The sequence below is a fragment of the Cryptomeria japonica genome, unplaced genomic scaffold (genome assembly GCF_030272615.1).
Source record: "Cryptomeria japonica unplaced genomic scaffold, Sugi_1.0 HiC_scaffold_33, whole genome shotgun sequence".
NCBI classification, from domain to species: Eukaryota; Viridiplantae; Streptophyta; class Pinopsida; order Cupressales; family Cupressaceae; genus Cryptomeria; species Cryptomeria japonica.
The window spans coordinates 434,119-459,447 of record NW_026728855.1 but is presented as its reverse complement, the minus strand read 5'-3'; the positions used below and the strand labels follow the sequence as shown (position 1 = coordinate 459,447).

Sequence of the window (25,329 nt, the reverse complement as noted above, 5' to 3'; positions counted from 1 at the left end):
CCCGGTTTGCCCCGGGTGCGCACCTCGCGTGCACCTTCGCCGGGGTGGGCACCTCGGCTGGGTTGCGCGCCCTGGTGCGCACCAAGGAGCGCTCCGAAGTGTGCTCCAAGGTGCGGCGTGCACGAAGTCGGAGCCCGGTTTGCCCCGGGTGCGCACCTCGCGTGCACCTTCGCCAGGGTGGGCACCTCGGTGCGCACACCTTCTCAATGTTTTCTTGCCTTTTCTGGAAATTGGTGAAGGCAGCGCATCAAAGGTGCGCACCTCGGTGTGCTCCGAGGTGCGAACCCGAGAGCGCTCCGAGGTGCCCACGAAGTCGAAAGTCGGGTTAATTGCATTGTTTTCCCCGGGTGCGCTCCGAGGTGCGCAACATCGGCGCGCACCAAGGAGGGCTCCGAAGTGTGCTCCAAGGTGCGCACGATGGCGTGCACCTCTGGTGCGCACGATTCGGAGCTCGGTTTGACCGGGGTGCGCACACCTTGGCTGGGTTGCGCACCTTTTGTGCGCTCCAAGGTGCGCACGAAGTCGGAGCTCGGTTTGCCCCCGGTGCGCACCTTCGCCAGGGTGCGCACCTTGATGCGCACGCCTTGGCTGGGCTGCGCACCTTGGTGGGCGCCATGGTGCGCACCTTTCGTGCGCTCCAAGGTGCGCACGGAAGTCGGAGCTCGGTTTGCCCCCGGGTGCGCACCTTGGTGGGGCGCCATGGTGCACTCCGAGGTGCCCAAGATTGGTGCGCACCAAGGAGCGCTCCGAAGTGCGCTCCAAGGTGCCGCGCGAAGTCGAAAGTTGGTTAATTGTCCGGTTTGCCTCGGGTGCGCACCTTGCGTGCACCTTCGCCAGGGTGGGCGCCTTGGTGCGCACACCTTGGCTGGGCTGCGCACACCTTGGCACCCGCGTTTCCTTCATTTTAAATTTTTTTTTTTTACAATCTCTCAAGTGGGAAATTCTATAATCTCAACTTTTTTTGCCTTTTCAGGAAACTTTTGAATGGAGCGCATCATTGGTGCGCTCCGAAGTGTGCTCCAAAGCTCTCTCCAGCTGCGTGCACCTGCCCCGGCCGCGCACCGACCGCCCCGCCCAGCTTCGCTCACCTGTCCCGGGCGTCTGGTGCGGAACCTTAGAGTAAGAAACATCACCGTGCACCTTGGCCAACGTGCGCGACTCGACCGAGCGCGCACTGGCCGAGGTGCACACCGATTTCACCTGGGTGCGCGCGCAGCACCTCGGGCGCACCGGGGTGCGCGCACCAACGCCCGGGTTGCACCGTGGCCTGTGTGCTCGGGGCGCCTCGGGTGCGCGCTCGGTGTCGCCCCCAGCGCGCGCGGTAGTGCGGGCAGCGCACCCCGGCCCGGCCCGGCCCCGACGAGAACGCAAACGGGCAAAAGGTTTATTCAAATAGCATTGCGACGCCCGGCGAAAAACTAAAAAAGGGTGCAACACCGGGACTTCCCGGGAGGTCACCCATCCCAGTACTACTCCGGCCCAAGCGCGCTTAAACTGCGGAGTTCTGATTGGGATCCGGTGCACTAACGCTGGTATGATCGCAACCCGTTATGAGCTTGTCGCAGTGTGTACTTAGCAAACCGCGACCCACGTGCGAATCCACCCCGGCCACCCACCCCCGTCGAGGTGCACACCCTCCCTCGCGAAGTGCGCCCCGTTCGCCAAGTGTGAGCCCTGCCCGGGTGCGCGCACCTTGCTAGGGCGTCGGGTGTGCACCCGGCCCGGCCTACGTGCGTGCACCTGGAGGGGGCGTCGTGTGCGTGCAGTGTCCCGTCTGCAACGCGGTGCCCACACACCACCTCGGGCGCAACGACCTGCGCTCACATGTGGGCCGAGTGCACCTTGGTGCATGTTCGGGGCGCCTCGGGTGCACGCTCGATCTTGCCCCGGTGCACCAAGGCGCTCGGTTTGCCCCGGGTGCGCACTTGGTGCAAGGTGGGCACCCAAAATAGGGATCAAGCACCAAAAACACAAGTTTCGGGATGCAAAAATGGGACCCAAGGACCACAAATGCGTTCCAAGACCCATGATGGGTCCACGAGAACAAAAATGTGTTCCGAGACTTAATAAACAAATATTGGGTTTTAGGAGAAGAAACATGCTCTGATGCCCAAAACGAGAATCGACCCCGAAAAGGCCACAGGCCAAAAGTGGGATGCGAGACAAAAAAAAATGGGACCCGAGGACCCAAAAATTGGGTTCCCAGGTCGAAGACAGGGCAACCGGACAAGAAACGACCTCTAAGGCTCGAAATGAGTCCCGACGACTAAAACTTGACAAGAAGCACCCATCAGGCACCCAACTCGACACCCATGGATGCCGACCCACCCGGGCTTCCACCTAGCACACCTTGGCACCCACCCACCCTCGCACCCAACCTCGCACCCAACTTAGCACCTTTGAACCCACATTGGCACTCACCCTGACCCTGGCACCTTGGAACCCACATTGGCACTCACCTTGACCCTGGCACCCACCTTTGCACTCACCTTGGGACCCACCCTGGCTCCCACCTCGGCACCCACCCAGACACCCACCTTGGTTCCTTGGCACCCACCCTTGGATCCTTGGCACCCACCCCGACACCCACCTTGGCACGCAACTTGGCTACTTGCCACCCACCTTGGCTCCTTGACGCCCACCCCCGACAACCACCCCGTGACCTACCCTGGCTAGGGTTGGTGCACACCCACCCTGGTGCCCACCTTGGCACCCACCCTATGACCCACCTTGGCACGCACCTTAGTACCCACCCCGTTACCCACCCTAGGACCCACCCCGTGACCCACCTTGGCCAGGGTGGGTGCCTTGGTGCGCACAACTTGCCTGGGCTGCACACCAGGGCGGGCTCAAGATGGCACCCGCGTTCCGTTTTTTTCACTATCTTTCAAAACGGAAATTTTAAAATCTCATTTTTTTCTTTTTTTTTGCCTTTTCTGGAAATTAGTGAAGGCAGCGCATCAAAGGTGCGCAATGCTGGTGCGAACCCGGGAGCGCTCCGATGTGTGCTCCAAGGTGCGGCGTGCACGAAGTCCGAGCCCGGTTTGCCCCGGGTGCGCACCTCGCGTGCACCTTCGCCGGGGTGAGCACCTTTGGCTGGGTTGCGCGCCCTGGTGCGTACCAAGGAGCGCTCTGAAGTGTGCTCCAAGGTGCGGCGTGCACGAAGTCGGAGCCCGGTTTGCCCCGGGTGTGCACCTCGGGTGCGCACCTCGCGTGCACCTTCGCTGCGGTGGGCACCTTGGCTGGGTTGCGCGCCTTGGTGGGCACCATGCAGTGCACGAAGTCGGAGCCCGGTTTGCCCCGGGCGCGCACCTCCGCCAGGGTGGGCACCTTGGTGCGCACAACTTGCCTGGGCTGCGCATCAGGAAGGGCTCAAGATGGCACCCGCGTTCCGTTTTTTTCACTATCTTTCAGAACGGAAATTTTAAAATATCGTTTTTTTTTGCCTTTTCTGGAAATTAGTGAAGGCAGCGCATCAAAGGTGCGCAACGCTGGTGCGAACCTGGGAGCGCTCCGATGTGTGCTCCAAGGTGCGGCGTGCACGAAGTCGGAGCCCGGTTTGCCTCGGGTGCGCCCTGGTGGGCACCATGGTGCGCACCAAGGAGCGCTCCGAAGTGTGCTCCAAGGTGCGGCCTGCACGAAGTCGGAGCCCGGTTTGCCACCGGGTGTGCACCTCGGGTGGGCACCTTGGTGCGCATGCCTTGCCTGGGCTGCGCACCAGGGCGGGCTCAAGATGGCACCCGCGTTCCTTTTTTTTCACTATCTTTCAAAACGGAAATTTTAAAATCTCATTTTTTTTGCCTTTTTCTGGAAATTAGTGAAGGCAGCGCATCAAAGGTGCGCACCTCGCTGCCCACCACGGTGCGCAACGCCGGTGGGCACCCGGGAGTGCTTCGAAGTGTGCTCCAAGGTGCTGCGTGCACGTTGTCGGAGCCCGGTTTGCCCCGGGTGCGCACCTCGCGTGCACCTTCGTCGGGGTGGGCACCTTGGCTTGGTTTGCCCCGGCTGCGCTCCGAAGCGGGGTTTATTGGAGCGCCGCCTCTTTTTTTGTCGGAGCGTTTGGTGGGGTTTCTCGCATTGGCTCTTCCGAGGCCCGGTTGCCACCCTGGCGCGCACGAAGTCGGAAGTAGGGTTAATTGCCCGGGTGCGCAACCTTTGCCAGGGGTGGCACCTTACCTGGGCTGCGCACCAGGGCGGGCTCAAGATGGCACGCGCGTTCCGTTTTTTTCACTATCTTTCAAAACGGAAATTTTAAAAATCTCCTTTTTTTTTTGCCTTTTCTGGAAATTAGTGAAGGCAGCGCATCAAAGGTGCGCACCTCGCTGCCCACCTTGGTGTGCTCTGAGGTGCGCCCCCGGGAGCGCTACGAAGTGTGCTCCAAGGTGCGGCGTGCACGTTGTCGGAGCCCGGTTTGCCCCGGGTGCGCACCTCGCCTGCACCTTGGCCGTGGTGGGCACCTTGGCTGGGTTTTGCCCAGGGTGCGCTCCGAAGCGGGGTTACTGGAGCGCCCCCTCTTTTTTTGTCAGAGAGTTTGGTGGGGTTTCTCGCATTGGCTCTTCCCAGGCCCGGTTGTTGGGTGCGCTCCCACCCTGGCGCGCGCGAAGTTGGAAGTTGGGTTAATTGCCCGGGCGCGCACCTTCGCCAGGGTGGGCACCTTGGTGCGCAAACCTTGGCTGGGCTGCGCACCAGGGCGGGCTCAAGATGGCACCAGCATTCCCTTTTTCTCACTATCTTTCAAAACGGAAATTTTAAAATCTCGTTTTTTTTTTGCCTTTTATGGAAATTAGTGAAGGCATCGCATCAAAGGTGCGCACCTCGCTGCCCACCTTGGTGTGCTCCGAGGTGCCCACCACGGTGCGCAAACGCCGGTGCGAACCCGGGAGCGCCCCGATGTGTGCTCCAAGGTGCGGCGTGCACGAAGTCGGACCCCGGTTTGCCCCGGGTGCGCACCTCGCGTGCACCTTGGTGCGCACACCTTGGCTGGGTTGCGCGGCCTGGTGGGCACCATGGTGCGCACCAAGGAGCGCTCCGAAGTGTGCTCCAAGGTGCGGCGTGCACGAAGTCGGAGCCCGGTTTGCCCCGGGTGCGCACCTTCGCCGCGGTGGGCACCATGGCGTGCACGAAGTCGGAGCCCGGTTTGCCCCGGGTGCGCACCTCGCGTGCACCTTCGCCGGGGTGGGCACCTCGGCTGGGTTGCGCGCCCTGGTGCGCACCAAGGAGCGCTCTGAAGTGTGCTCCAAGGTGCGGCGTGCACGAAGTCGGAGCCCGGTTTGCCCCGGGTGTGCACCTCGCGTGCACCTTCGCTGCGGTGGGCACCTTGGCTGGGTTGCGCGCCTTGGTGGGCACCATGCAGTGCACGAAGTCGGAGCCCGGTTTGCCCCGGGCGCGCACCTCCGCCAGGGTGGGCACCTTGGTGCGCACAACTTGCCTGGGCTGCGCACCAGGAAGGGCTCAAGATGGCACCCGCGTTCCGTTTTTTTCACTATCTTTCAGAACGGAAATTTTAAAATATCGTTTTTTTTTGCCTTTTCTGGAAATTAGTGAAGGCAGCGCATCAAAGGTGCGCAACGCTGGTGCGAACCTGGGAGCGCACCGATGTGTGCTCCAAGGTGCGGCGTGCACGAAGTCGGACCCCGGTTTGCCCCGGGTGCGCACCTCGCGTGCACCTTGGTGCGCACACCTTGGCTGGGTTGCGCGCCCTGGTGGGCACCATGGTGCGCACCAAGGAGCGCTCCGAAGTGTGCTCCAAGGTGCGGCTGTGCACGAAGTCGGAAGCCCGGTTTGCCCCGGGTGCGCACCTCGCGTGCACCTTCGCCGCGGTGGGCACCATGGCGTGCACGAAGTCGGAGCCCGGTTTGCCCGGGTGCGCACCTCGCGTGCACCTTCGCCGGGGTGGGCACCTTAGTGTGCAGACCTTGGCTGGGTTGCGCGCCCTGGTGGGCACCATGGTGCGCACCAAGGAGCGCTCCGAAGTGTGCTCCAAGGTGCGGCCTGCACGAAGTCGGAGCCCGGTTTGCCCCGGGTGTGCACCTCGGGTGGGCACCTTGGTGCGCATGCCTTGCCTGGGCTGCGCACCAGGGCGGGGCTCAAGATGGCACCCGCGTTCCTTTTTTTTCACTATCTTTCAAAACGGAAATTTTAAAATCTCATTTTTTTTTGCCTTTTTCTGGAAATTAGTGAAGGCAGCGCATCAAAGGTGCGCACCTCGCTGCCCACCACGGTGCGCAACGCCGGTGGGCACCCGGGAGTGCTTCGAAGTGTGCTCCAAGGTGCTGCGTGCACGTTGTCGGAGCCCGGTTTGCCCCGGGTGCGCACCTCGCGTGCACCTTCGTCGGGGTGGGCACCTTGGCTGGGTTTGCCCCGGCTGCGCTCCGAAGCGGGGTTATTGGAGCGCCCGCCTCTTTTTTTGTCGGAGCGTTTGGTGGGGTTTCTCGCATTGGCTCTTCCGAGGCCCGGTTGCCACCCTGGCGCGCACGAAGTCGGAAGTAGGGTTAATTGCCCGGGTGCGCACCTTTGCCAGGGTGGGCACCTTACCTGGGCTGCGCACCAGGGCGGGCTCAAGATGGCACGCGCGTTCCGTTTTTTTCACTATCTTTCAAAACGGAAATTTTAAAATCTCCTTTTTTTTTTGCCTTTTCTGGAAATTAGTGAAGGCAGCGCATCAAAGGTGCGCACCTCGCTGCCCACCTTGGTGTGCTCTGAGGTGCGCACCCCGGGAGCGCTACGAAGTGTGCTCCAAGGTGCGGCGTGCACGTTGTCGGAGCCCGGTTTGCCCCGGGTGCGCACCTCGCCTGCACCTTGGCCGGGGGTGGGGCACCTTGGCTGGGTTTGCCCAGGGTGCGCTCCGAAGCGGGGTTACTGGAGCGCCCCCTCTTTTTTTGTCAGAGCGTTTGGTGGGGTTTCTCGCATTGGCTCTTCCCAGGCCCCGGTTGTTGGGTGCGCTCCCACCCTGGCGCGCGCGAAGTTGGAAGTTGGGTTAATTGCCCGGGCGCGCACCTTCGCCAGGGTGGGCACCTTGGTGCGCACACCTTGGCTGGGCTGCGCACCAGGGCGGGCTCAAGATGGCACCAGCATTCCCTTTTTCTCACTATCTTTCAAACGGAAATTTTAAAATCTCGTTTTTTTTTTGCCTTTTATGGAAATTAGTGAAGGCATCGCATCAAAGGTGCGGCACCTCGCTGCCCCACCTTGGTGTGCTCCGAGGTGCCCACCACGGTGCGCAACGCCGGTGCGAACCCGGGAGCGCCCCGATGTGTGCTCCAAGGTGCGGCGTGCACGAAGTCGGACCCCGGTTTGCCCCGGGTGCGCACCTCGCGTGCACCTTGGTGCGCACACCTTGGCTGGGTTGCGCGGCCTGGTGGGCACCATGGTGCGCACCAAGGAGCGCTCCCGAAGTGTGCTCCAAGGTGCGGCGTGCACGAAGTCGGAGCCCGGTTTGCCCCGGGTACGCACCTCGCGTGCACCTTCGCCGGGGTGGGCACCTCGGCTGGGTTGCGCGCCCTGGTGCGCACCAAGGAGCGCTCCGAAGTGTGCTCCAAGGTGCGGCGTGCACGAAGTCGGAGCCCGGTTTGCCCCGGGTGCGCACCTTCGCCGCGGTGCGCACCATGGCGTGCACGAAGTCGGAGCCCGGTTTGCCCCGGGTGCGCACCTCGCGTGCACCTTCGGCGGGGTTGCGCGCCCTGGTGGGCACCATGGTGCGCACCAAGGAGCGCTCCGAAGTGTGCTCCAAGGTGCGGCGTGCACGAAGTCGGAGCCCGGTTTGCCCCGGGTGCGCACCTCGCGTGCACCTTCGGCGGGGTTGCGCGCCCTGGTGGGCACCATGGTGCGCACCAAGGAGCGCTCCGAAGTGTGCTCCAAGGTGCGGCGTGCACGAAGTCGGAGCCCGGTTTGCCCCGGGTGCGCACCTCGCGTGCACCTTCGCCGCGGTGGGCACCATGGCGTGCACGAAGTCGGAGCCCGGTTTGCCCCGGGTGCGCACCTCGCGTGCACCTTCGCCGGGGTGGGCACCTCGGCTGGGTTGCGCGCCTGGTGCGCACCAAGGAGCGCTCCGAAGTGTGCTCCAAGGTGCGGCGTGCACGAAGTCGGAGCCCGGTTTGCCCCGGGTGCGCACCTCGCGTGCACCTTCGCCAGGGTGGGGCACCTCGGTGCGCACACCTTCTCAATGTTTTCTTGCCTTTTCTGGAAATTGGTGAAGGCAGCGCATCAAAGGTGCGCACCTCGGTGTGCTCCGAGGTGCGAACCCGAGAGCGCTCCGAGGTGCCCACGAAGTCGAAAGTCGGGTTAATTGCATTGTTTTCCCCGGGTGCGCTCCGAGGTGCGCAACATCGGCGCGCACCAAGGAGGGCTCCGAAGTGTGCTCCAAGGTGCGCACGATGGCGTGCACCTCTGGTGCGCACGATTCGGAGCTCGTTTGACCGGGGTGCGCACACCTTGGCTGGGTTGCGCACCTTTTGTGCGCTCCAAGGTGCGCACGAAGTCGGAGCTCGGTTTGCCCCGGGTGCGCACCTTCGCCAGGGTGCGCACCTTGATGCGCACGCCTTGGCTGGGCTGCGCACCTTGGTGGGCGCCATGGTGCGCACCTTTCGTGCGCTCCAAGGTGCGCACGAAGTCGGAGCTCGGTTTGCCCCGGGTGCGCACCTTGGTGGGCGCCATGGTGCACTCCGAGGTGCCCAAGATTGGTGCGCACCAAGGAGCGCTCCGAAGTGCGCTCCAAGGTGCGCGCGAAGTCGAAAGTTGGGTTAATTGTCCGGTTTGCCTCGGGTGCGCACCTTGCGTGCACCTTCGCCAGGGTGGGCGCCTTGGTGCGCACACCTTGGCTGGGCTGCGCACACCTTGGCACCCGCGTTTCCTTCATTTTAAATTTTTTTTTTTTACAATCTCTCAAGTGGGAAATTCTATAATCTCAACTTTTTTTGCCTTTTCAGGAAACTTTTGAATGGAGCGCATCATTGGTGCGCTCCGAAGTGTGCTCCAAAGCTCTCTCCAGCTGCGTGCACCTGCCCCGGCCGCCGCACCCGGCCCCCGCCCAGCTTCGCTCACCTGTCCCGGGCGTCTGGTGCGGAACCTTAGAGTAAGAAACATCACCGTGCACCTTGGCCAACGTGCGCGACTCGACCGAGCGCCGCACTGGCCGAGGTGCACACCGATTTCACCTGGGTGCGCGCGCAGCACCTCGGGCGCACCGGGGTGCGCGCACAACGCCCGGGTTGCACCGTGGCCTGTGTGCTCGGGGCGCCTCGGGTGCGCGCTCGGTGTCGCCCCCCGCGCGCGCGGTAGTGCGGGCAGCGCACCCCGGCCCGGCCCGGCCCCGACGAGAACGCAAACGGGCAAAAGGTTTATTCAAATAGCATTGCGACGCCCGGCGAAAAACTAAAAAAGGGTGCAACACCGGACTTCCCCGGGAGGTCACCCATCCCAGTACTACTCCGGCCCAAGCGCGCTTAACTGCGGAGTTCTGATGGGATCCGGTGCACTAACGCTGGTATGATCGCACCCGTTATGAGCTTGTCGCAGTGTGTACTTAGCAAAACCGCGACCCACGTGCGAATCCACCCCGGCCACCCACCCCCGTCGAGGTGCACACCCTCCCTCGCGAAGTGCGCCCCGTTCGCCAAGTGTGAGCCCTGCCCGGGTGCGCGCACCTTGCTAGGGCGTCGGGTGTGCACCCGGCCCGGCCTACGTGCGTGCACCTGGAGGGGGCGTCGTGTGCGTGCAGTGTCCCGTCTGCAACGCGGTGCCCACACACCCACCTCGGGCGCAACGACCTGCGCTCACATGTGGGCCGAGTGCACCTTGGTGCATGTTCGGGGCGCCTCGGGTGCACGCTCGATCTTGCCCCCGGTGCACCAAGGCGCTCGGTTTGCCCCGGGTGCGCACTTGGTGCAAGGTGGGCACCCAAAATAGGGATCAAGCACCAAAACACAAGTTTCGGGATGCAAAATGGGACCCAAGGACCACAAATGCGTTCCAAGACCCATGATGGGTCCACGAGAACAAAAATGTGTTCCGAGACTTAATAAACAAATATTGGGTTTTAGGAGAAGAAACATGCTCTGATGCCCAAAACGAGAATCGACCCCGAAAAGGCCACAGGCCAAAAGTGGGATGCGAGACAAAAAAAAAATGGGACCCGAGGACCAAAATTGGGTTCCCAGGTCGAAGACAGGGCAACCGGACAAGAAACGACCTCTAAGGCTCGAAATGAGTCCCGACGACTAAAACTTGACAAGAAGCACCCATCAGGCACCCAACTCGACACCCATGGGATGCCGACCCACCCGGGCTTCCACCTAGCACAACCTTGGCACCCACCCACCCTCGCACCCAACCTCGCACCCAACTTAGCACCTTTGAACCCACATTGGCACTCACCCTGACCCTGGCACCTTGGAACCCACATTGGCACTCACCTTGACCCTGGCACCCACCTTTGCACTCACCTTGGGACCCACCCTGGCTCCCACCTCGGCACCCACCCAGACACCCACCTTGGTTCCTTGGCACCCACCTTGGATCCTTGGCACCCACCCCGACACCCACCTTGGCACGCAACTTGGCTACTTGCCACCCACCTTGGCTCCTTGACGCCCACCCCCGACAACCACCCCGTGACCTACCCTGGCTAGGGTTGGTGCCACACCCACCCTGGTGCCCACCTTGGCACCCACCCTATGACCCACCTTGGCACGCACCTTAGTACCCACCCCGTTACCCACCCTAGGACCCACCCCGTGACCCACCTTGGCCAGGGTGGGTGCCTTGGTGCGCACAACTTGCCTGGGCTGCACACCAGGGCGGGCTCAAGATGGCACCCCGCGTTCCGTTTTTTTCACTATCTTTCAAAACGGAAATTTTAAAATCTCATTTTTTTCTTTTTTTTGCCTTTTCTGGAAATTAGTGAAGGCAGCGCATCAAAGGTGCGCAATGCTGGTGCGAACCCGGGAGCGCTCCGATGTGTGCTCCAAGGTGCGGCGTGCACGAAGTCCGAGCCCGGTTTGCCCCGGGTGCGCACCTCGCGTGCACCTTCGCCGGGGTGAGCACCTTGGCTGGGTTGCGCGCCCTGGTGCGTACCAAGGAGCGCTCTGAAGTGTGCTCCAAGGTGCGGCGTGCACGAAGTCGGAGCCCGGTTTGCCCCGGGTGTGCACCTCGGGTGCGCACCTCGCGTGCACCTTCGCTGCGGTGGGCACCTTGGCTGGGTTGCGCGCCTTGGTGGGCACCATGCAGTGCACGAAGTCGGAGCCCGGTTTGCCCCGGGCGCGCACCTCCGCCAGGTGGGCACCTTGGTGCGCACAACTTGCCTGGGCTGCGCATCAGGAAGGGCTCAAGATGGCACCCGCGTTCCGTTTTTTTCACTATCTTTCAGAACGGAAATTTTAAAATATCGTTTTTTTTTTGCCTTTTCTGGAAATTAGTGAAGGCAGCGCATCAAAGGTGCGCAACGCTGGTGCGAACCTGGGAGCGCTCCGATGTGTGCTCCAAGGTGCGGCGTGCACGAAGTCGGAGCCCGGTTTGCCTCGGGTGCGCCCTGGTGGGCACCATGGTGCGCACCAAGGAGCGCTCCGAAGTGTGCTCCAAGGTGCGGCCTGCACGAAGTCGGAGCCCGGTTTGCCCCGGGTGTGCACCTCGGGTGGGCACCTTGGTGCGCATGCCTTGCCTGGGCTGCGCACCAGGGCGGGCTCAAGATGGCACCCGCGTTCCTTTTTTTTCACTATCTTTCAAAACGGAAATTTTAAAATCTCATTTTTTTTTGCCTTTTTCTGGAAATTAGTGAAGGCAGCGCATCAAAGGTGCGCACCTCGCTGCCCACCACGGTGCGCAACGCCGGTGGGCACCCGGGAGTGCTTCGAAGTGTGCTCCAAGGTGCTGCGTGCACGTTGTCGGAGCCCGGTTTGCCCCGGGTGCGCACCTCGCGTGCACCTTCGTCGGGGTGGGCACCTTGGCTTGGTTTGCCCCGGCTGCGCTCCGAAGCGGGGTTATTGGAGCGCCGCCTCTTTTTTTGTCGGAGCGTTTGGTGGGGTTTCTCGCATTGGCTCTTCCGAGGCCCGGTTGCCTACCCTGGCGCGCACGAAGTCGGAAGTAGGGTTAATTGCCCGGGTGCGCACCTTTGCCAGGGTGGCACCTTACCTGGGCTGCGCACCAGGGCGGGCTCAAGATGGCACGCGCGTTCCGTTTTTTTCACTATCTTTCAAAACGGAAATTTTAAAATCTCCTTTTTTTTTTGCCTTTTCTGGAAATTAGTGAAGGCAGCGCATCAAAGGTGCGCACCTCGCTGCCCACCTTGGTGTGCTCTGAGGTGCGCACCCGGGAGCGCTACGAAGTGTGCTCCAAGGTGCGGCGTGCACGTTGTCGGAGCCCGGTTTGCCCCGGGTGCGCACCTCGCCTGCACCTTGGCCGGGGTGGGCACCTTGGCTGGGTTTGCCCAGGGTGCGCTCCGAAGCGGGGTTACTGGAGCGCCCCCTCTTTTTTTGTCAGAGAGTTTGGTGGGGTTTCTCGCATTGGCTCTTCCCAGGCCCGGTTGTTGGGTGCGCTCCCACCCTGGCGCGCGCGAAGTTGGAAGTTGGGTTAATTGCCCGGGGCGCGCACCTTCGCCAGGGTGGGCACCTTGGTGCGCAAACCTTGGCTGGGCTGCGCACCAGGGCGGGCTCAAGATGGCACCAGCATTCCCTTTTTCTCACTATCTTTCAAAACGGAAATTTTAAAATCTCGTTTTTTTTTTGCCTTTTATGGAAATTAGTGAAGGCATCGCATCAAAGGGTGCGCACCTCGCTGCCCACCTTGGTGTGCTCCGAGGTGCCCACCACGGTGCGCAACGCCGGTGCGAACCCGGGAGCGCCCCGATGTGTGCTCCAAGGTGCGGCGTGCACGAAGTCGGACCCCGGTTTGCCCCGGGTGCGCACCTCGCGTGCACCTTGGTGCGCACACCTTGGCTGGGTTGCGCGGCCTGGTGGGCACCATGGTGCGCACCAAGGAGCGCTCCGAAGTGTGCTCCAAGGTGCGGCGTGCACGAAGTCGGAGCCCGGTTTGCCCCGGGTGCGCACCTTCGCCGCGGTGGGCACCATGGCGTGCACGAAGTCGGAGGCCCGGTTTGCCCCGGGTGCGCACCTCGCGTGCACCTTCGCCGGGGTGGGCACCTCGGCTGGGTTGCGCGCCCTGGTGCGCACCAAGGAGCGCTCTGAAGTGTGCTCCAAGGTGCGGCGTGCACGAAGTCGGAGCCCGGTTTGCCCCGGGTGTGCACCTCGCGTGCACCTTCGCTGCGGTGGGCACCTTGGCTGGGTTGCGCGCCTTGGTGGGCACCATGCAGTGCACGAAGTCGGAGCCCGGTTTGCCCCGGGCGCGCACCTCCGCCAGGGTGGGCACCTTGGTGCGCACAACTTGCCTGGGCTGCGCACCAGGAAGGGCTCAAGATGGCACCCGCGTTCCGTTTTTTTTCACTATCTTTCAGAACGGAAATTTTAAAATATCGTTTTTTTTTTGCCTTTTCTGGAAATTAGTGAAGGCAGCGCATCAAAGGTGCGCAACGCTGGTGCGAACCTGGGAGCGCTCCGATGTGTGCTCCAAGGTGCGGCGTGCACGAAGTCGGACCCCGGTTTGCCCCGGGTGCGCACCTCGCGTGCACCTTGGTGCGCACACCTTGGCTGGGTTGCGCGCCCTGGTGGGCACCATGGTGCGCACCAAGGAGCGCTCCGAAGTGTGCTCCAAGGTGCGGCGTGCACGAAGTCGGAGCCCGGTTTGCCCCGGGTGCGCACCTCGCGTGCACCTTCGCCGCGGTGGGCACCATGGCGTGCACGAAGTCGGAGCCCGGTTTGCCCCGGGTGCGCACCTCGCGTGCACCTTCGCCGGGGTGGGCACCTTAGTGTGCAGACCTTGGCTGGGTTGCGCGCCCTGGTGGGCACCATGGTGCGCACCAAGGAGCGCTCCGAAGTGTGCTCCAAGGTGCGGCCTGCACGAAGTCGGAGCCCGGTTTGCCCCGGGTGTGCACCTCGGGTGGGCACCTTGGTGCGCATGCCTTGCCTGGGCTGCGCACCAGGGCGGGCTCAAGATGGCACCCGCGTTCCTTTTTTTTCACTATCTTTCAAAACGGAAATTTTAAAATCTCATTTTTTTTTGCCTTTTTCTGGAAATTAGTGAAGGCAGCGCATCAAAGGTGCGCACCTCGCTGCCCACCACGGTGCGCAACGCCGGTGGGCACCCGGGAGTGCTTCGAAGTGTGCTCCAAGGTGCTGCGTGCACGTTGTCGGAGCCCGGTTTGCCCCGGGTGCGCACCTCGCGTGCACCTTCGTCGGGGTGGGCACCTTGGCTGGGTTTGCCCCGGCTGCGCTCCGAAGCGGGGTTATTGGAGCGCCGCCTCTTCTCGCATTGGCTCTTCCGAGGCCCGGTTGCCACCCTGGCGCGCACGAAGTCGGAAGTAGGGTTAATTGCCCGGGTGCGCACCTTTGCCAGGGTGGGCACCTTACCTGGGCTGCGCACCAGGGCGGGCTCAAGATGGCACGCGCGTTCCGTTTTTTTCACTATCTTTCAAAACGGAAATTTTAAAATCTCCTTTTTTTTTTGCCTTTTCTGGAAATTAGTGAAGGCAGCGCATCAAAGGTGCGCACCTCGCTGCCCACCTTGGTGTGCTCTGAGGTGCGCACCCGGGAGCGCTACGAAGTGTGCTCCAAGGTGCGGCGTGCACGTTGTCGGAGCCCGGTTTGCCCCGGGTGCGCACCTCGCCTGCACCTTGGCCGGGGTGGGCACCTTGGCTGGGTTTGCCCAGGGTGCGCTCCGAAGCGGGGTTACTGGAGCGCCCCCTCTTTTTTTGTCAGAGCGTTTGGTGGGGTTTCTCGCATTGGCTCTTCCCAGGCCCGGTTGTTGGGTGCGCTCCCACCCTGGCGCGCGCGAAGTTGGAAGTTGGGTTAATTGCCCGGGCGCGCACCTTCGCCAGGGTGGGCACCTTGGTGCGCACACCTTGGCTGGGCTGCGCACCAGGGCGGGCTCAAGATGGCACCAGCATTCCCTTTTTCTCACTATCTTTCAAAACGGAAATTTTAAAATCTCGTTTTTTTTTTGCCTTTTATGGAAATTAGTGAAGGCATCGCATCAAAGGTGCGCACCTCGCTGCCCACCTTGGTGTGCTCCGAGGTGCCCACCACGGTGCGCAACGCCGGTGCGAACCCGGGAGCGCCCCGATGTGTGCTCCAAGGTGCGGCGTGCACGAAGTCGGACCCCGGTTTGCCCCGGGTGCGCACCTCGCGTGCACCTTGGTGCGCACACCTTGGCTGGGTTGCGCGGCCTGGTGGGCACCATGGTGCGCACCAAGGAGCGCTCCGAAGTGTGCTCCAAGGTGCGGCGTGCACGAAGTCGGAGCCCGGTTTGCCCCGGGTACGCACCTCGCGTGCACCTTCGCCGGGGTGGGCACCTCGGCTGGGTTGCGCGCCCTGGTGCGCACCAAGGAGCGCTCCGAAGTGTGCTCCAAGGTGCGGCGTGCACGAAGTCGGAGCCCGGTTTGCCCCGGGTGCGCACCTTCGCCGCGGTGCGCACCATGGCGTGCACGAAGTCGGAGCCCGGTTTGCCCCGGGTGCGCACCTCGCGTGCACCTTCGGCGGGGTTGCGCGCCCTGGTGGGCACCATGGTGCGCACCAAGGAGCGCTCCGAAGTGTGCTCCAAGGTGCGGCGTGCACGAAGTCGGAGCCCGGTTTGCCCCGGGTGCGCACCTCGCGTGCACCTTCGGCGGGGTTGCGCGCCCTGGTGGGCACCATGGTGCGCACCAAGGAGCGCTCCGAAGTGTGCTCCAAGGTGCGGCGTGCACGAAGTCGGAGCCCGGTTTGCCCCGGGTGCGCACCTCGCGTGCACCTTCGCCGCGGTGGGCACCATGGCGTGCACGAAGTCGGAGCCCGGTTTGCCCCGGGTGCGCACCTCGCGTGCACCTTCGCCGGGGTGGGCACCTCGGCTGGGTTGCGCGCCCTGGTGCGCACCAAGGAGCGCTCCGAAGTGTGCTCCAAGGTGCGGCGTGCACGAAGTCGGAGCCCGGTTTGCCCCGGGTGCGCACCTCGCGTGCACCTTCGCCAGGGTGGGCACCTCGGTGCGCACACCTTCTCAATGTTTTCTTGCCTTTTCTGGAAATTGGTGAAGGCAGCGCATCAAAGGTGCGCACCTCGGTGTGCTCCGAGGTGCGAACCCGAGAGCGCTCCGAGGTGCCCACGAAGTCGAAAGTCGGGTTAATTGCATTGTTTTCCCCGGGTGCGCTCCGAGGTGCGCAACATCGGCGCGCACCAAGGAGGGCTCCGAAGTGTGCTCCAAGGTGCGCACGATGGCGTGCACCTCTGGTGCGCACGATTCGGAGCTCGGTTTGACCGGGGTGCGCACACCTTGGCTGGGTTGCGCACCTTTTGTGCGCTCCAAGGTGCGCACGAAGTCGGAGCTCGGTTTGCCCCGGGTGCGCACCTTCGCCAGGGTGCGCACCTTGATGCGCACGCCTTGGCTGGGCTGCGCACCTTGGTGGGCGCCATGGTGCGCACCTTTCGTGCGCTCCAAGGTGCGCACGAAGTCGGAGCTCGGTTTGCCCCGGGTGCGCACCTTGGTGGGCGCCATGGTGCACTCCGAGGTGCCCAAGATTGGTGCGCACCAAGGAGCGCTCCGAAGTGCGCTCCAAGGTGCGCGCGAAGTCGAAAGTTGGGTTAATTGTCCGGTTTGCCTCGGGTGCGCACCTTGCGTGCACCTTCGCCAGGGTGGGCGCCTTGGTGCGCACACCTTGGCTGGGCTGCGCACACCTTGGCACCCGCGTTTCCTTCATTTTAAATTTTTTTTTTTTACAATCTCTCAAGTGGGAAATTCTATAATCTCAACTTTTTTTGCCTTTTCAGGAAACTTTTGAATGGAGCGCATCATTGGTGCGCTCCGAAGTGTGCTCCAAAGCTCTCTCCAGCTGCGTGCACCTGCCCCGGCCGCGCACCCGGCCCCGCCCAGCTTCGCTCACCTGTCCCGGGCGTCTGGTGCGGAACCTTAGAGTAAGAAACATCACCGTGCACCTTGGCCAACGTGCGCGACTCGACCGAGCGCGCACTGGCCGAGGTGCACACCGATTTCACCTGGGTGCGCGCGCAGCACCTCGGGCGCACCGGGGTGCGCGCACAACGCCCGGGTTGCACCGTGGCCTGTGTGCTCGGGGCGCCTCGGGTGCGCGCTCGGTGTCGCCCCCCGCGCGCGCGGTAGTGCGGGCAGCGCACCCCGGCCCGGCCCGGCCCCGACGAGAACGCAAACGGGCAAAAGGTTTATTCAAATAGCATTGCGACGCCCGGCGAAAAACTAAAAAAGGGTGCAACACCGGGACTTCCCGGGAGGTCACCCATCCCAGTACTACTCCGGCCCAAGCGCGCTTAACTGCGGAGTTCTGATGGGATCCGGTGCACTAACGCTGGTATGATCGCACCCGTTATGAGCTTGTCGCAGTGTGTACTTAGCAAACCGCGACCCACGTGCGAATCCACCCCGGCCACCCACCCCCGTCGAGGTGCACACCCTCCCTCGCGAAGTGCGCCCCGTTCGCCAAGTGTGAGCCCTGCCCGGGTGCGCGCACCTTGCTAGGGCGTCGGGTGTGCACCCGGCCCGGCCTACGTGCGTGCACCTGGAGGGGGCGTCGTGTGCGTGCAGTGTCCCGTCTGCAACGCGGTGCCCACACACCACCTCGGGCGCAACGACCTGCGCTCACATGTGGGCCGAGTGCACCTTGGTGCATGTTCGGGGCGCCTCGGGTGCACGCTCGATCTTGCCCCGGTGCACCAAGGCGCTCGGTTTGCCCCGGGTGCGCACTTGGTGCAAGGTGGGCACCCAAAATAGGGATCAAGCACCAAAACACAAGTTTCGGGATGCAAAATGGGACCCAAGGACCACAAATGCGTTCCAAGACCCATGATGGGTCCACGAGAACAAAAATGTGTTCCGAGACTTAATAAACAAATATTGGGTTTTAGGAGAAGAAACATGCTCTGATGCCCAAAACGAGAATCGACCCCGAAAAGGCCACAGGCCAAAAGTGGGATGCGAGACAAAAAAAAATGGGACCCGAGGACCAAAATTGGGTTCCCAGGTCGAAGACAGGGCAACCGGACAAGAAACGACCTCTAAGGCTCGAAATGAGTCCCGACGACTAAAACTTGACAAGAAGCACCCATCAGGCACCCAACTCGACACCCATGGGATGCCGACCCACCCGGGCTTCCACCTAGCACACCTTGGCACCCACCCACCCTCGCACCCAACCTCGCACCCAACTTAGCACCTTTGAACCCACATTGGCACTCACCCTGACCCTGGCACCTTGGAACCCACATTGGCACTCACCTTGACCCTGGCACCCACCTTTGCACTCACCTTGGGACCCACCCTGGCTCCCACCTCGGCACCCACCCAGACACCCACCTTGGTTCCTTGGCACCCACCTTGGATCCTTGGCACCCACCCCGACACCCACCTTGGCACGCAACTTGGCTACTTGCCACCCACCTTGGCTCCTTGACGCCCACCCCGACAACCACCCCGTGACCTACCCTGGCTAGGGTTGGTGCACACCCACCCTGGTGCCCACCTTGGCACCCACCCTATGACCCACCTTGGCACGCACCTTAGTACCCACCCCGTTACCCACCCTAGGACCCACCCCGTGACCCACCTTGGCCAGGGTGGGTGCCTTGGTGCGCACAACTTGCCTGGGCTGCACACCAGGGCGGGCTCAAGATGGCACCCGCGTTCCGTTTTTTTCACTATCTTTCAAAACGGAAATTTTAAAATCTCATTTTTTTCTTTTTTTTGCCTTTTCTGGAAATTAGTGAAGGCAGCGCATCAAAGGTGCGCAATGCTGGTGCGAACCCGGGAGCGCTCCGATGTGTGCTCCAAGGTGCGGCGTGCACGAAGTCCGAGCCCGGTTTGCCCCGGGTGCGCACCTCGCGTGCACCTTCGCCGGGGTGAGCACCTTGGCTGGGTTGCGCGCCCTGGTGCGTACCAAGGAGCGCTCTGAAGTGTGCTCCAAGGTGCGGCGTGCACGAAGTCGGAGCCCGGTTTGCCCCGGGTGTGCACCTCGGGTGCGCACCTCGCGTGCACCTTCGCTGCGGTGGGCACCTTGGCTGGGTTGCGCGCCTTGGTGGGCACCATGCAGTGCACGAAGTCGGAGCCCGGTTTGCCCCGGGCGCGCACCTCCGCCAGGGTGGGCACCTTGGTGCGCACAACTTGCCTGGGCTGCGCATCAGGAAGGGCTCAAGATGGCACCCGCGTTCCGTTTTTTTCACTATCTTTCAGAACGGAAATTTTAAAATATCGTTTTTTTTTGCCTTTTCTGGAAATTAGTGAAGGCAGCGCATCAAAGGTGCGCAACGCTGGTGCGAACCTGGGAGCGCTCCGATGTGTGCTCCAAGGTGCGGCGTGCACGAAGTCGGAGCCCGGTTTGCCTCGGGTGCGCCCTGGTGGGCACCATGGTGCGCACCAAGGAGCGCTCCGAAGTGTGCTCCAAGGTGCGGCCTGCACGAAGTCGGAGCCCGGTTTGCCCCGGGTGTGCACCTCGGGTGGGCACCTTGGTGCGCATGCCTTGCCTGGGCTGCGCACCAGGGCGGGCTCAAGATGGCACCCGCGTTCCTTTTTTTTCACTATCTTTCAAAACGGAAATTTTAAAATCTCATTTTTTTTTGCCTTTTTCTGGAAATTAGTGAAGGCAGCGCATCAAAGGTGCGCACCTCGCTGCCCACCACGGTGCGCAACGCCGGTGGGCACCCGGGAGTGCTTCGAAGTGTGCTCCAAGGTGCTGCGTGCACGTTGTCGGAGCCCGGTTTGCCCCGGGTGCGCACCTCGCGTGCACCTTCGTCGGGGTGGGCACCTTGGCTTGGTTTGCCCCGGCTGCGCTCCGAAGCGGGGTTATTGGAGCGCCGCCTCTTTTTTTGTCGGAGCGTTTGGTGGGGTTTCTCGCATTGGCTCTTCCGAGGCCCGGTTGCCACCCTGGCGCGCACGAAGTCGGAAGTAGGGTTAATTGCCCGGGTGCGCACCTTTGCCAGGGTGGCACCTTACCTGGGCTGCGCACCAGGGCGGGCTCAAGATGGCACGCGCGTTCCGTTTTTTTCACTATCTTTCAAAACGGAAATTTTAAAATCTCCTTTTTTTTTTGCCTTTTCTGGAAATTAGTGAAGGCAGCGCATCAAAGGTGCGCACCTCGCTGCCCACCTTGGTGTGCTCTGAGGTGCGCACCCGGGAGCGCTACGAAGTGTGCTCCAAGGTGCAGCGTGCACGTTGTCGGAGCCCGGTTTGCCCCGGGTGCGCACCTCGCCTGCACCTTGGCCGGGGTGGGCACCTTGGCTGGGTTTGCCCAGGGTGCGCTCCGAAGCGGGGTTACTGGAGCGCCCCCTCTTTTTTTGTCAGAGAGTTTGGTGGGGTTTCTCGCATTGGCTCTTCCCAGGCCCGGTTGTTGGGTGCGCTCCCACCCTGGCGCGCGCGAAGTTGGAAGTTGGGTTAATTGCCCGGGCGCGCACCTTCGCCAGGGTGGGCACCTTGGTGCGCAAACCTTGGCTGGGCTGCGCACCAGGGCGGGCTCAAGATGGCACCAGCATTCCCTTTTTCTCACTATCTTTCAAAACGGAAATTTTAAAATCTCGTTTTTTTTTTGCCTTTTATGGAAATTAGTGAAGGCATCGCATCAAAGGTGCGCACCTCGCTGCCCACCTTGGTGTGCTCCGAGGTGCCCACCACGGTGCGCAACGCCGGTGCGAACCCGGGAGCGCCCCGATGTGTGCTCCAAGGTGCGGCGTGCACGAAGTCGGACCCCGGTTTGCCCCGGGTGCGCACCTCGCGTGCACCTTGGTGCGCACACCTTGGCTGGGTTGCGCGGCCTGGTGGGCACCATGGTGCGCACCAAGGAGCGCTCCGAAGTGTGCTCCAAGGTGCGGCGTGCACGAAGTCGGAGCCCGGTTTGCCCCGGGTGCGCACCTTCGCCGCGGTGGGCACCATGGCGTGCACGAAGTCGGAGCCCGGTTTGCCCCGGGTGCGCACCTCGCGTGCACCTTCGCCGGGGTGGGCACCTCGGCTGGGTTGCGCGCCCTGGTGCGCACCAAGGAGCGCTCTGAAGTGTGCTCCAAGGTGCGGCGTGCACGAAGTCGGAGCCCGGTTTGCCCCGGGTGTGCACCTCGCGTGCACCTTCGCTGCGGTGGGCACCTTGGCTGGGTTGCGCGCCTTGGTGGGCACCATGCAGTGCACGAAGTCGGAGCCCGGTTTGCCCCGGGCGCGCACCTCCGCCAGGGTGGGCACCTTGGTGCGCACAACTTGCCTGGGCTGCGCACCAGGAAGGGCTCAAGATGGCACCCGCGTTCCGTTTTTTTCACTATCTTTCAGAACGGAAATTTTAAAATATCGTTTTTTTTTGCCTTTTCTGGAAATTAGTGAAGGCAGCGCATCAAAGGTGCGCAACGCTGGTGCGAACCTGGGAGCGCTCCGATGTGTGCTCCAAGGTGCGGCGTGCACGAAGTCGGACCCCGGTTTGCCCCGGGTGCGCACCTCGCGTGCACCTTGGTGCGCACACCTTGGCTGGGTTGCGCGCCCTGGTGGGCACCATGGTGCGCACCAAGGAGCGCTCCGAAGTGTGCTCCAAGGTGCGGCGTGCACGAAGTCGGAGCCCGGTTTGCCCCGGGTGCGCACCTCGCGTGCACCTTCGCCGCGGTGGGCACCATGGCGTGCACGAAGTCGGAGCCCGGTTTGCCCCGGGTGCGCACCTCGCGTGCACCTTCGCCGGGGTGGGCACCTTAGTGTGCAGACCTTGGCTGGGTTGCGCGCCCTGGTGGGCACCATGGTGCGCACCAAGGAGCGCTCCGAAGTGTGCTCCAAGGTGCGGCCTGCACGAAGTCGGAGCCCGGTTTGCCCCGGGTGTGCACCTCGGGTGGGCACCTTGGTGCGCATGCCTTGCCTGGGCTGCGCACCAGGGCGGGCTCAAGATGGCACCCGCGTTCCTTTTTTTTCACTATCTTTCAAAACGGAAATTTTAAAATCTCATTTTTTTTTGCCTTTTTCTGGAAATTAGTGAAGGCAGCGCATCAAAGGTGCGCACCTCGCTGCCCACCACGGTGCGCAACGCCGGTGGGCACCCGGGAGTGCTTCGAAGTGTGCTCCAAGGTGCTGCGTGCACGTTGTCGGAGCCCGGTTTGCCCCGGGTGCGCACCTCGCGTGCACCTTCGTCGGGGTGGGCACCTTGGCTGGGTTTGCCCCGGCTGCGCTCCGAAGCGGGGTTATTGGAGCGCCGCCTCTTTTTTTGTCGGAGCGTTTGGTGGGGTTTCTCGCATTGGCTCTTCCGAGGCCCGGTTGCCACCCTGGCGCGCACGAAGTCGGAAGTAGGGTTAATTGCCCGGGTGCGCACCTTTGCCAGGGTGGGCACCTTACCTGGGCTGCGCACCAGGGCGGGCTCAAGATGGCACGCGCGTTCCGTTTTTTTCACTATCTTTCAAAACGGAAATTTTAAAATCTCCTTTTTTTTTTGCCTTTTCTGGAAATTAGTGAAGGCAGCGCATCAAAGGTGCGCACCTCGCTGCCCACCTTGGTGTGCTCTGAGGTGCGCACCCGGGAGCGCTACGAAGTGTGCTCCAAGGTGCGGCGTGCACGTTGTCGGAGCCCGGTTTGCCCCGGGTGCGCACCTCGCCTGCACCTTGGCCGGGGTGGGCACCTTGGCTGGGTTTGCCCAGGGTGCGCTCCGAAGCGGGGTTACTGGAGCGCCCCCTCTTTTTTTGTCAGAGCGTTTGGTGGGGTTTCTCGCATTGGCTCTTCCCAGGCCCGGTTGTTGGGTGCGCTCCCACCCTGGCGCGCGCGAAGTTGGAAGTTGGGTTAATTGCCCGGGCGCGCACCTTCGCCAGGGTGGGCACCTTGGTGCGCACACCTTGGCTGGGCTGCGCACCAGGGCGGGCTCAAGATGGCACCAGCATTCCCTTTTTCTCACTATCTTTCAAAACGGAAATTTTAAAATCTCGTTTTTTTTTTGCCTTTTATGGAAATTAGTGAAGGCATCGCATCAAAGGTGCGCACCTCGCTGCCCACCTTGGTGTGCTCCGAGGTGCCCACCACGGTGCGCAACGCCGGTGCGAACCCGGGAGCGCCCCGATGTGTGCTCCAAGGTGCGGCGTGCACGAAGTCGGACCCCGGTTTGCCCCGGGTGCGCACCTCGCGTGCACCTTGGTGCGCACACCTTGGCTGGGTTGCGCGGCCTGGTGGGCACCATGGTGCGCACCAAGGAGCGCTCCGAAGTGTGCTCCAAGGTGCGGCGTGCACGAAGTCGGAGCCCGGTTTGCCCCGGGTACGCACCTCGTGTGCACCTTCGCCGGGGTGGGCACCTCGGCTGGGTTGCGCGCCCTGGTGCGCACCAAGGAGCGCTCCGAAGTGTGCTCCAAGGTGCGGCGTGCACGAAGTCGGAGCCCGGTTTGCCCCGGGTGCGCACCTTCGCCGCGGTGCGCACCATGGCGTGCACGAAGTCGGAGCCCGGTTTGCCCCGGGTGCGCACCTCGCGTGCACCTTCGGCGGGGTTGCGCGCCCTGGTGGGCACCATGGTGCGCACCAAGGAGCGCTCCGAAGTGTGCTCCAAGGTGCGGCGTGCACGAAGTCGGAGCCCGGTTTGCCCCGGGTGCGCACCTCGCGTGCACCTTCGGCGGGGTTGCACGCCCTGGTGGGCACCATGGTGCGCACCAAGGAGCGCTCCGAAGTGTGCTCCAAGGTGCGGCGTGCACGAAGTCGGAGCCCGGTTTGCCCCGGGTGCGCACCTCGCGTGCACCTTCGCCGCGGTGGGCACCATGGCGTGCACGAAGTCGGAGCCCGGTTTGCCCCGGGTGCGCACCTCGCGTGCACCTTCGCCGGGGTGGGCACCTCGGCTGGGTTGCGCGCCCTGGTGCGCACCAAGGAGCGCTCCGAAGTGTGCTCCAAGGTGCGGCGTGCACGAAGTCGGAGCCCGGTTTGCCCCGGGTGCGCACCTCGCGTGCACCTTCGCCAGGGTGGGCACCTCGGTGCGCACACCTTCTCAATGTTTTCTTGCCTTTTCTGGAAATTGGTGAAGGCAGCGCATCAAAGGTGCGCACCTCGGTGTGCTCCGAGGTGCGAACCCGAGAGCGCTCCGAGGTGCCCACGAAGTCGAAAGTCGGGTTAATTGCATTGTTTTCCCCGGGTGCGCTCCGAGGTGCGCAACATCGGCGCGCACCAAGGAGGGCTCCGAAGTGTGCTCCAAGGTGCGCACGATGGCGTGCACCTCTGGTGCGCACGATTCGGAGCTCGGTTTGACCGGGGTGCGCACACCTTGGCTGGGTTGCGCACCTTTTGTGCGCTCCAAGGTGCGCACGAAGTCGGAGCTCGGTTTGCCCCGGGTGCGCACCTTCGCCAGGGTGCGCACCTTGATGCGCACGCCTTGGCTGGGCTGCGCACCTTGGTGGGCGCCATGGTGCGCACCTTTCGTGCGCTCCAAGGTGCGCACGAAGTCGGAGCTCGGTTTGCCCCGGGTGCGCACCTTGGTGGGCGCCATGGTGCACTCCGAGGTGCCCAAGATTGGTGCGCACCAAGGAGCGCTCCGAAGTGCGCTCCAAGGTGCGCGCGAAGTCGAAAGTTGGGTTAATTGTCCGGTTTGCCTCGGGTGCGCACCTTGCGTGCACCTTCGCCAGGGTGGGCGCCTTGGTGCGCACACCTTGGCTGGGCTGCGCACACCTTGGCACCCGCGTTTCCTTCATTTTAAATTTTTTTTTTTTACAATCTCTCAAGTGGGAAATTCTATAATCTCAACTTTTTTTGCCTTTTCAGGAAACTTTTGAATGGAGCGCATCATTGGTGCGCTCCGAAGTGTGCTCCAAAGCTCTCTCCAGCTGCGTGCACCTGCCCCGGCCGCGCACCCGGCCCCGCCCAGCTTCGCTCACCTGTCCCGGGCGTCTGGTGCGGAACCTTAGAGTAAGAAACATCACCGTGCACCTTGGCCAACGTGCGCGACTCGACCGAGCGCGCACTGGCCGAGGTGCACACCGATTTCACCTGGGTGCGCGCGCAGCACCTCGGGCGCACCGGGGTGCGCGCACAACGCCCGGGTTGCACCGTGGCCTGTGTGCTCGGGGCGCCTCGGGTGCGCGCTCGGTGTCGCCCCCGCGCGCGCGGTAGTGCGGGCAGCGCACCCCGGCCCGGCCCGGCCCCGACGAGAACGCAAACGGGCAAAAGGTTTATTCAAATAGCATTGCGACGCCCGGCGAAAAACTAAAAAAGGGTGCAACACCGGGACTTCCCGGGAGGTCACCCATCCCAGTACTACTCCGGCCCAAGCGCGCTTAACTGCGGAGTTCTGATGGGATCCGGTGCACTAACGCTGGTATGATCGCACCC

General features: G+C 62.9%; 4 non-coding genes across 4 annotated transcripts; all 4 read right to left on the bottom strand.

Annotated features, from left to right (window-relative positions):
• Positions 1-1,425: 1,425 nt before the first annotated feature.
• Positions 1,426-1,546, bottom strand: LOC131861784 (5S ribosomal RNA). The gene has a single exon (XR_009360815.1). It is a non-coding gene; the product is annotated as a 5S ribosomal RNA (ribosomal RNA).
• A 7,830-nt stretch (positions 1,547-9,376) lies between these two features.
• On the bottom strand, positions 9,377-9,495 carry LOC131861781 (5S ribosomal RNA). Its single transcript, XR_009360812.1, has one exon. It is a non-coding gene; the product is annotated as a 5S ribosomal RNA (ribosomal RNA).
• Positions 9,496-17,287: 7,792 nt separating this feature from the next.
• Positions 17,288-17,406, bottom strand: LOC131861855 (5S ribosomal RNA). The gene has a single exon (XR_009360885.1). It is a non-coding gene; the product is annotated as a 5S ribosomal RNA (ribosomal RNA).
• Positions 17,407-25,210: 7,804 nt separating this feature from the next.
• LOC131861854 (5S ribosomal RNA) lies at positions 25,211-25,329 on the bottom strand. The gene has a single exon (XR_009360884.1). It is a non-coding gene; the product is annotated as a 5S ribosomal RNA (ribosomal RNA).